This window comes from Macaca mulatta, chromosome 8 (genome assembly GCF_049350105.2).
Source record: "Macaca mulatta isolate MMU2019108-1 chromosome 8, T2T-MMU8v2.0, whole genome shotgun sequence".
Classification (NCBI taxonomy): Eukaryota; Metazoa; Chordata; class Mammalia; order Primates; family Cercopithecidae; genus Macaca; species Macaca mulatta.
This window is the reverse complement of record NC_133413.1, coordinates 73,925,100-73,936,659: the sequence shown is the minus strand read 5'-3', so window position 1 is coordinate 73,936,659 and position 11,560 is coordinate 73,925,100.

The window sequence follows — 11,560 nt, the reverse complement described above, 5'->3', positions numbered from 1 at the left end:
ATGAGTGCAAGGTTTTATTGAGTGGAAGTAGCTCTCAGCAGATGGGGGAGCCAGAAGGAAGATGGTTTTCCCTTGGGGTCAGGACGCTTGGTGGCCTGGGCTCTCCTCCAACTGCCCCTGCCAAACTCCACCTCCTTCCACCAGTTGATGGCCTGCCGGCATGCCAGCATCTCCCACACCAGTGTTTTCCTCTTGACATCCAGCTGCCCATGTGTTCCTCCTCTAAAGTGCTCCTCTCAACGTGCAGCCACTTGTGTCACTACCTGCTAGGGCCTCAGGGGTCTTTGTAGACACAGGATGGGGGCATGGTGGGCCAGGGTGGACTTAGGAAATGCAACATTTAGGTGCAAAGGCAGGGGTGCCCCTCCTCACCTAGGTCCAAGGGCACAGGCCCAGGGGTGGAGCCCTCCATATTAATCTTGTCCACTTGATTATTAAAATCCTCCTCTGCTGAGGTCACCTGTTGGTGAGCACTCACATGGGATACAAATATCTTCACAGTTTTTGACCACTCAGAGAGGTCCATCTACATACCTCTTCCTCAAATTTTTTTGTCCCTGATTTTCCAATCATGCTTCTTCCAAGTCCCTGACCATCCAGCCAAATCATTGACTACAGCCCATGAATCAGTATATAATCACACATCTGGCAATTTCTCCTTCCATGCAAAGTGCACAACCAGGTGCACTGCTCGAAGTTCTGCCCACTGGGAAGATTTCCCTTCACTGCTGTCCTTCAGTATGTCTTATAAAGGGACTGTAGTGCTGCAGCTGTCCACTTGCAGGTGGTGCCCGCATATCGTGCAGAACCATTTGTGAACCACGCCCTAGTCTTCTCCTCCTCTGCCAGCTGATCATAGGAAACTCCCCATGAGGCCATCAGTGCAGGCTGGGGGAGACAAGGCAGGGTGGGAGGTGTGGAGACCATGGGCATTTGAGCCAGTTCCTCATGTAACTGACTTGTGCCTTCAGGATCTGCTCAAGCCTGATCATGTATATATCACTTCCATTTGATGATGGAAGGTTACATGACCCACTTTACAGCTAGATAGATCAGAAAGCACCCAGTTCATGATAGACAGTTCAGGTCACATGGTGACTTGATGACCCATAGTCAAACATTCAGTTTCCACCAAAGTCCAGTAATAGGCCTAGAGCCTATTCAAAATCCTAGAGGCCTCCACTGTGATTCACCTATGGGGGCCTGTCAAAGGCTCCAAACAGCATCCCTATCTGCCACTGACACCTCAAGCACCACTGGATCTGCTGGGTCATATGGCCCACGTGGCAGAGCAGCTTCCACAGCATCCTGGACCAGTTGCGGAGCCTTCTCCTGTTCTAGATCCCACTCAAAACTGGCAGCCTTTCAGGTCGTTTGATAAAGGGTCAGCGTAACACACCCAAATGAGGAATGTGTTACCTCCAAAATCCAAATAGCCTCACTAGGCATTGTGCCTCTTTCTTGGCCATAGGAGAGGTCAAATGCAGCAACTTATCCTTCATCTTAGAAGGAATATCTCGACAAGCCCCACACCACTGGACCCCTAGAAATTTTACTGAGGTAGAAGGTCCCTGAATTTTAGTCGGATTTATTTCCCATCCTCTGGCACTCAAATGTCTCACCAATAAGTCCAATGTGTTTGCTCACTGAATCCAGTCAGCATAATGTCATCAATGTAATGGACCAGTGTGATATCGAATAAGTGAAAAGCGACTGAGGTCTCTCTGAATAAGATTGTGACACAAGCTGGAGAGTCAATATACCCCTGAGGAAGGACAGTAAAGGTATATTGCTGGCCTTGCCAGCTGAAGGCAAATTGCTTCTGGTGGGCCTTATGGACAGGAATGGAGAAAAAGGCATTTGCCAAGTCCATGGCTACATACCAGGTGCCAGGAGATGTGTTAATTTGCTCAAGCAATGAAACCACATCTGGTACAGCAGCTGCATTGGAGTCACCACTTGGTTAAGCTTATGATAATCCACTATCATTCTCTAAGATCCATCTGTCTTCTGCACAGGCCAAATGGGAGAGTTGAACAGGGATATAGTGGGAATCACCACCCCTGTGTATGTCAAGTCCTTGATGGTGGCACTAATCTCTGCAATCCCTCCAGGGATGCAATATTGTTTTTAACTTACTATTTTCCTAGGTAGAGGCAGCAGCTCAAATGGCTTCCATGGGGCCTTTTCCACCATAATAGCCCTCACCCTACCAGTCAGGGATCCAATGTGGGGGTTCTACCAGCTGCTAAGTATGTCTTTGGCAATTATGCATTCTGGCCCTGGGGAAATGACTACAGGATGAGTCCGGGGACTCACTGGGCCCACTGTAAGTCAGACCTGAGCTAAAACTCCATTAATCACCTGACCTCCATAATCCCCTACTTTCACTGGAGGACCACAGTGATGTTTTGGGTCCCCTAGAATCAATGTTTCAAAACTATCATTTTGCCATGTTTATCCCTCTCTATCTCAACAAACAAGTTACTTCTAACCAAGGGTGTAGGTGTTATCTGCCCCAGCAACATCAGCTCAGAGCCAGTGTCCAGTAGTGCCTAAAATGTCTGATCATTTATCTTTCTGCAGTGCACAGTTACCCTGGTAAGAGGCTGGAGGTCTCCTTGGGGGAGGATGGGAGAAAAATTAACAGCATAAATTGTCAGTAGTGTAGTGGGTTCCTTCCTTAAGGGGACCCGGCCTCCCCTTCATTCACAGGGTTCTGGGTTTGTAAACTGGCTCAAGTCTGGAAATTGATTGAGGGGCCATGATTCTCTGTTTTTATAATTCAAATTAGTCTTTTGTCCATTAGACCTGGAAGTTTTCTGCTTATATAAATTATAGGAATGGGCCAGGCACAGTGGCTCACGTCTGTAATCCCAGCACTTTGGGAGGCTGAGGCAGGTGGATCACAAGATCAGGAGTTCGAGACCAGCCTGGCCAATATGATGAAACCCTGTCTTATCTAAAAATACAAAAATTAGCCAGGTGTGATGGTGGGCACCTGTAGTCCCAGCTACTCAAGAGGCTGAGGCAGGAGAATTGCTTGAACCCGGGAGGCAGAGGTTGCAGCGAATCAAGACCACACTACTGCACTCCAGCCTGGGCAATGCAGCAAGACTCCATTTCAAAAAAAAAAAAAAAGAAATGCAGTAGGCTTCAGGTCAGTTTCACTTCTAGGAACAATGTGATTAATTAGCCAATGCCATAGCTCTGTGTGAGTCAGACTATTCTGATTGCTGCTTTGCTTCTGCTGTCCATTACAGTAGCTACGCCCACCTTGCCTGTGATGACTGCGTGCCACCAATTTGCCCCTGCCACCTTGCGATCCAATTATTCCCATTGTATTTAAATTTTGTAGTTGAGTAACTGTTCCCATGCAGTTCCCATGGTTAGATCTGACACACAAAGAAGAGCAATTACAGGGCTCTTCAAAGATGCAGGTGCTACCCTCACAAATCTATTTTGCAAAGCATGATTGAGGGTGTATCTTCTGGACTGTCCCAGCTGGGATGAGTAGGTGTAAAGTGACTAATTCACTCCACCATTTCAGTCTTCCTGTCTTTGGATCCCTTCCTCTCCATTAAACCAAGGGAGATCAGGCATTTCCAGCTCGCTCACAGTGGGCCATCTTTTAAAAAAAGAGGTAAAGTTTACTATGTTGTAGTGGTCAGCACTCTTTCAGCTGTAAATTATAACTGGCTTAAGCATAAAAGGGAACTTATCGACTCATGTAACTAAAAGTGTGTAAGCTAAAAAAATTAAAAAGTTAAGTTCTTAATCTATGATTTCAGGTGTTGCCGGTCCAGGCGCTCACACAGTGTTATCAGGACTCTCTCCCCAGATGTCAGTGCTGCCTTTCCTCCGTGTGGCCCTATTTCAAAAAAGACTCTCCCCACTCAGAAGTGACAGTGACTACCAGCAGTTCCGGGTGTAAATTCTACCAGATTAGCAACTCCAAGAAGAACAGATTCCCCTTTTTAAAAAAGCGCCAGCTTCCACCATAGCTTCTGTCCAGGGAAATTTCTGTGTCTCCTGGTGGTGGGGTGGAATTCGTGGCATCCAAACCACATGGACTTGGAATCAGAGATGGGTGGTTCCTTAAAGGAAACCTGACCAAGCAGAATCATGCTCCCTGCATATCCCAACAACATGAAAATAGCAAAACAGGTAAGTATTTATCTAATAACGTTGAATCTTATACATTCCCCCAAGTGGGGTACATGTTCTTACAACAAAACTCTACAATTCTACAAAGGTCAGTATAGTGTTGGCCAGGGATACAACTCTCTTTTAGTATGGTGTAGTGGGGTTCTACTTGTCAGGGTTCTGGAATAAACTAAAATTCACTCAGATGGTTTAAACAAACAGACTTTAAGAAAAAAGCTATGTATAAAGATGTGGGAAGGGATAAGAGCAATGTAAGAAGGGTGTTTTGGCACCCAAAATCTAGCGGCACTAATATGTTGTTAAAACACCTATAGCCAAAGGGACATGGCTTTGCCAGTGGAGCTATGGCTGTGGAGGAAGGCGCTTGCTCCCAGTGAAGCAGCCTTACAGCCAGGAAAAGGTGGGAAAGAAATATCCTGATGTTTCTCTTCTCTTTACCCTCTGATTTTCCTGTTGGTGCCAGAAGAGTTGGCACAGATGAGTAGGTGATGTAGTCTGTAGTGGTTGACTTCCTGTGACACAGAGTAGAAGAGAAGGATGGAAAATGAATCTGCAGGAGCAAAGAGGAACAGAGGGCATAACCTAGCACATCAGAGTATTACATATAATTCAGGTGGTGGCCCACGGGTCCCTCATTGGCTATGCCCATCTACACACACCTCCCAATGTCCACTGGCTGCAGTTCACTAATCTAAGGATAGAGATGCCTGACTTAAGCAAGTCAACAAAATTCTCCTTCCTGAATTTCAATCTTGAATAGACATACAGAGTCTTCAAGGTGTGGGAGCTGAATCATCACACAGCAGCACCCTAGAGAGAAATTCCTACTGTTTCTGATGCGGAAGTCTCACGGGCTTCTCTGATTCCTATCCTTTCTATAGCTTGTTTTTTCAGCTGTGTCTCCACTTACATGAGCTACCCTAGTATTACTTAAATAAATTCCACTTTTAATTTTGAGCCAGAGTGGTTTTTCTGTTGCTGGGAACAAGAAATAGGCTAGTTACAACATTTGGGATGGATTTTTTTTTTCTCGTTTACACATTAACGAGGACTAGGTGGTTCCACAGCTGTGGCGAGTTTGAGCATGGACATTACGTGTTTCTGGTTAATGTCCAGACTTGTGCTCTTTAACAGTCGATACAGTGACACCTTTGGGTCAAAGTTGATGAGTTTAATGAGGACAAGTTCCTAAATATAAAAACACAACTTCAAAATAGTGCAAAGATGGACCATTGCCAAAGATGAAATTCACTTCGCAAAACAATTTTGGGTCAGTTCCGACAAAGGTGAACGAGAAGCCAAGGCCACAATAATATTCCTATCTGAAAACTTTCAAAAACTGTTATATGCAACATTTCCATTCAGCTGGATATAGTTCACAGACAATAACATCAGTTCTCGGATTTTTGCTTGCTTGTTTGTTTTGTCCTTGACCAGCTGGCCCAGGTTGATATTTCGCTCTTGCCTACCTGCATCCTTTCTGCACTTGCATCCACTGGACTCGGTGAATGGCACACTGAGCTGATGGCAGTGGGACAAATGGGACAGGGAGCAGTTCTGGCTTTGTGAAGATTGCAAGCTAACATTTATTAAAACTAGGTACTGGGTCTTCTGGAACAGGGAAAGAGAAGGCCAGATAAATGTGGGTTAAGGAAATCAGGAGTCTTCCAGGGACAATCTGAGATCTATTTTGAGCCCCACCTTAAAATCCAGGAAAATTGGCTGGGCGCGGTGGCTCAAGCCTGTAATCCCAGCACTTTGGGAGGCCGAGACGGGTGGATCACGAGGTCAGGAGATCGAGACCATCCTGGCTAATATGGTGAAACCCCGTCTCTACTAAAAATACAAAAAACTAGCCGGGCGAGGTGGTGGGCGCCTGTAGTCCCAGCTACTCGGGAGGCTGAGGCAGGAGAATGGCGTAAACCCGGGAGGCGGAGCTTGCAGTGAGCTGAGATCCGGCCACTGCACTCCAGCCTGGGCGACAAAGCGAGACTCCGTCTCAAAAAAAAAAAAAAAAAAAATTCCAGGAAAATTACAACTCAAGAGAATTGACTAAGCAGAGCTTAAGATGGACAGGCACCCTCCCAGCATTACATTCACCCACCACTTGCATTTTTTCCTTCTATCCCCACAATCTTCAGATAGAATAATGGCTAGCCAACTAACTGGGACCCTCTGGGAACCTCTGGAAAATAATTCTGGACAGTGACATGCTGAATCTTCTAGAGTTGACCATGACTTTGTTGGGCTCTTTTAAAGAAACAGAACTGAGCAACTTGCCTACCACCCTCTTAATTTACACCATTATTCTCTGCGCCCACAACATCACACTTCAAATAGACCCTGTCAGTGCACTGAATCCAGACATTAGCAAACAAACCATCCCATGACTCATGACATGGGGAAAAACACCTAACACTTTTCCTCAAGGAAGACTCTGTATGATGAAATCTTGACTGGAGACTAGATGGCTTCCAGACAATACTCAGCTCCTCCATAGCTCCTGGCTGGCATCAGTGAGCAGCATTCCCCAACAGAGACTGAGTCCCTCCAGATGTGGACTCCACCCTTATCAGATGGCCCACCATCCTCTTTCCTTTCTTATGCTCCCTCCATCCCTTTTTCTTTTCCCAGCAAAGGAAATCTTTTCAAATCCCAACGGCTGAAAACGTGACTTTTACTCATTAAGTATTATGGTCTAGCTTGGCACTATCCAATTTCAGCTACAGTAAAAATGATCTGTAATTCTGAGCCATACAATACAGTAGCCTAGCCACATTTATCTATTAAGCACTTTAAATGTGGCTAGTGCAAAAGAAACTGGCTTTTTCATTTTATTTACCATTAATTAATTTAAGTTTAAATAGCTGCTTGCTGTAGGCTGGTAGCTACCATATTGGACAGTGCAGGGTCTAGCCCTTGACACTCAAACACTAAGAATTTACTCTCTTTTTTTTTTTAAGAATTAATTCTCTTTTATTTTCTTTCAGATTCTTTCTGATTTTCTTCTGATGTTTCTAAGAAAACAAACTTGGAATAGTCTAGCTAAAGAGTGGGATAAGTGAGGACATTAAGCAATATTTCAAAACTATCATTTTGCCACGTTTATCCCTCTCTATCTCAACAAACAAGTTACTTCTAACCCAGGGTGTAGGTGTTATTTGCCACAGCCTGTCTGAGAAGGATTTCATATGCTTCAGTACCGGGTAACATTCTTGCCTGTCTCATGTGTCACTTCTTAGGTCTCCCAGGCAGATCTTTCATGGTAGAAATAAAGGGCTTAACAGAATCAAAGAGGGCAGAGAGAAGTAAACATCACGCCTATGACTCCACACCACTTTTCCTGTGTGTCACACTAAGAGGTGTTTGAACCCCATGTAACATTGTGAGGTGGAGGTGGCCTGATCTCACCATCCAGCCTGAGTCCTATAAAGGTGTGTCTAGGTAAACAGAGCCTTGTGCCCAGGAATGGCCAGCCTCACAGGTTGCCAGAGTCCTGGAGTAGCTTGGAAGTGGATGTCTGTGTGCCTGCTCGAGGGCTGGCAAAGCAGCAGCAACAGCAGCCTGAACCTGAGGAGGCCTAGAGAGCAGGGGCAAAGGATGACTCAGCAGCGACTTTTATAGACCATTGGCCAAGGACCAGGCGGGTTCAATGACACCTCAGTGGATACAATCATGGACAGATGGCAGCTAAGACTAAATGTTGCCCCTCCTTCCAGGTCTTTGGCATAGTTTAAGTCTCCCAGAAATATGATGGAATCAGAGAGAAAAACAGAAGACCAAGTAATTTGAAATTAAGTGTTTATAGACCCCAGAATATTAGCACACAAAAGTAAAATTTAGTTATAGAAAAATAAATTTACTTTTATTTCTTACTTAGGTTGGTGAACCGCTACATTATTTTAATGAGATTAGTACTGTAATATGTATTTTTTATATTATATTCCCCCAAAAGTGTTCACTGAAAGTGGACTACAAAACCTAGGCCCCAATTCCTCCTTGTAAAGGAGGAATAGGTTAAATTAGCACATGTAGTCCTGAGTTTCTAGTATTCTCCAACAAAGAAAGGCAAATTAAATGCAAACTAGAAGCCTATGATACTCAAAGATTTAGAATTTTACTTAGGGGGAAGGAAAACAAGTAATTCTTTTTTTATTATGCTAAAATATATTAATAATACATAAAATTTGCCATTTTAACCATTTTAGGTGTTCAATTTAATGGCATTAAGTCCATTCATATTGCTGGGAAACCATAACCACAAACCTCTCCAGAACCCCAAATTGAAACTCTATACCCATTAAACAATCACCTTCCATCCTCACTCCCGTCAGCCCCTGGCACCCACCATTCATTTTCAGTCTCTATGAATTTGACTACCTTAGATACCTCAAGTAAATGGAGTCATAGAATATTTGTTATTTTATGTTTGGCTTTTTCACTTGGCATAATGTCTTCCAGTTTCATTTAGGTGGTGGCATACATCCAAATTCCATTTTTTTTCTAAGGCGGAATAATACCTCACTGTATGTATTCACCACGTTTTGTTTATTCATTCATCTGTTGATGGACATTTGGGTTCTTTCTACCACTTGGCAATTGTAAAGAAGGATGCTATGAACATGGGTGCACAAATATCTGTTTGAGTTCCTGCTTTCAATTATTTGAGGTGTATAACCAGGAATGGAACTGCTGGATCATATAATAATTCAATGTTTAATTTTTGAGGAAAGACCATAGTGTTTCCCAGAGCAACTACATCATTTTATGTCCTCCCCAGCAATGTACAAGGGTTCCAACTTTTTCACATCTTTACCAACACATTTTTTATTTTACAAAATCAAGTTGGAGTTAGCCTTGATCTATTTGAATGGAAAGATATTCTATGCTTACTTTTTCTTTTTAATTGTGTTCATGTTGCTGCTTTTGTCAAAGCATCCAGCAAATTTCTTCTAACCCCCATTCTTTTCTCCTTGTCTCCCTGATTTTACTATTGTGACAAAGCAGATCAGAGAAAAAGTCAAGAAAATAGTAAAATTTGTCTTTCAGTCCTCTCAGTAGTACATTTACCAGGGAGCTACATGCTCTCTGCCTCCGCAGGCCACCCTGGCACTGCTCGTCAACCCAGACACCTCACTCCCAGATCTTTCTCTTTTTTCCCCCCACTCCCCACACCCCAGTGTAACTTGAGGAACCTAATATAAACTGCCATGTTAATACATTACTTTGTAAAGTGATGTGCATACAGACTACTTTTGTAAATAACACCTTAATCATGACGAATGACTTGAAGGGGGAAAATGTCAGGTGCACCAATAGGATGCGGGGGAGTTGCAGAGGCTCAGTGTAAACGAAAGACCTGGACAAGAAGTCCTACCATATCATTTCTAATCAGACACAACCACAAACTAACCGGAAAACTTTAAGCAAGCCATCTACTGTTTCTGGGACTCTGTTTCCCCATTTGTAAAGTGCAAGATAAACTCCTTCCAATGAAAAAGCGGGATGATCATTTCATCTGTCTAAACATTCGCATATATATGAGTGAGTTAAAATAATGTACTTCAACAATATACTGTGCCATTTCTAAGATGTGTCTTATTAAATATAAACCCACAATAACAGAATATGGTAAGAGTGCAGAAATAGGAAAGCACAACCGAAAGCTTAGAACACAACCAAAAGCTTGGTCTAGAAGTAGATCCAAGGATATCAGATAAAACATATACATTGTTTAATCACTCAACATGTGCCAACTATGGTAAGTCCTCAATGTCTTCAATACATCCTTGGAAACTGCGACTTTAAGCAAAGTAACATATAATGAAACCAGTATTTTTTTCTCATCAGTGTTATAATGAAACAACAACACTGAAGAAGACAATATTATTGGAGGACTTGTAGTTCATTGTTTCACTTAAAGTCACAGCTTCCAAGAACCTATCCATGGTGTAAAGTGAGGGCACACTGTGCTATATTTCATGCGTTAATATTATTTAATTTATCACTTAATTTCTGCAACATGACTATTGAAGTAAGAGAGTGATTAATTAAGAAAGTAATGGGTGTCATGTTATTTTATTTATTTACGTATTTAATTTTATTTATTTATTTATTTATTTTTTGAGACAGAGTCTTGCTCTGTTGCCCAGGCTGGAGTGCAATGGCACAATCTCAGCTCACTGCAACCTCCACTTCCTGGGTTCAAGCAATTCTCCTGCCTCAGCCTCCCAAGTAGCTGGGATTACAGGTGCTCATACCACGCCCAGCTAATTTTTTGTATTTTTAATAAAGACTGGGTTTCACCATGTTGGCCAGGCTGGTCTTGAACTCCTGACCTCAGGTGATCCGCCCACCTCAGGTGATCCACCTATTTGTTTTCTTTTCTTGCTTTATATTCTTTGGAATCAAATCAAAAGCCATTTCTTCCTCTTCACACCAAGAGAGTTAGCTGGGCCAGCCTGTATTGGTAAATTCTAGCCAGAGGTTATAACTGTGACCCACAGTGTAACTCTGGTTTCTAAATGTAAAATCTACAGTGTAATTTTTAAAATATAAATTAGTCATTAACAATATTTTAAATTAAAGGTGTTTCACATGCTTTCTTTTATAAAATCCAAATTTTCAACAACTCTTGAAAAGTCATTAGAATTAGGCAACACTGGGCATTTATTACCAACAAGATCAGCAGAATACAAGTAACACCTACCTATTTAGACTGAGCGTGTGCTCTGCAGTTCACTAGACACTCCTACTCTCCGTTAATCTGTATATTACTGCCTAACTACCTGCAGAGGGTGTTTCAATTTGTACCTTCCGAGATGTTAAGTTAGCAACTTTCGTTATTTAAGCTCTGAAGGGAATCCACGTGAAACCTCAAATGGGGAGGGCATGGAAACTTTTGTACACAAAGAGTAAAATAGGAAAGCATGGGAACCCACCATGGGGCAGTAATTAGATGCAGAACACTGGGGAATGGATGGTTATAGCTTCCACAGGTGCATGAGACCCTGACCAGTCTGAGTGGGCACAGCCAAAACACCAAAACCTCCTAGGGGATCAGGAAATGACTTGATAACAAGCCTCAGGTTCTTACACGTCTGGGTAATGCCTACGGTTCTTGCAAGCCTGGGTAATGCCTGGGAGTGGTGCCCCACCTGGAAGATCCTCACTACGAACGGCTTCATACTGGCCTGTGCAAGCACGATGACAAGCCACGTAGACCTCCATGAAGACACAGCAAATGACAATGCCTGAGGGCAGCCCCATTGACTGTGAAGGAAAATGGCAGAATTTCCTTGGCGACCTCTTTACAAGGGATGTAGGAGCACATAGGGCTTCTTTTATCTTCTGGAGAACTGAAGAGAACCCACAGAGAACAACTAATGAACTT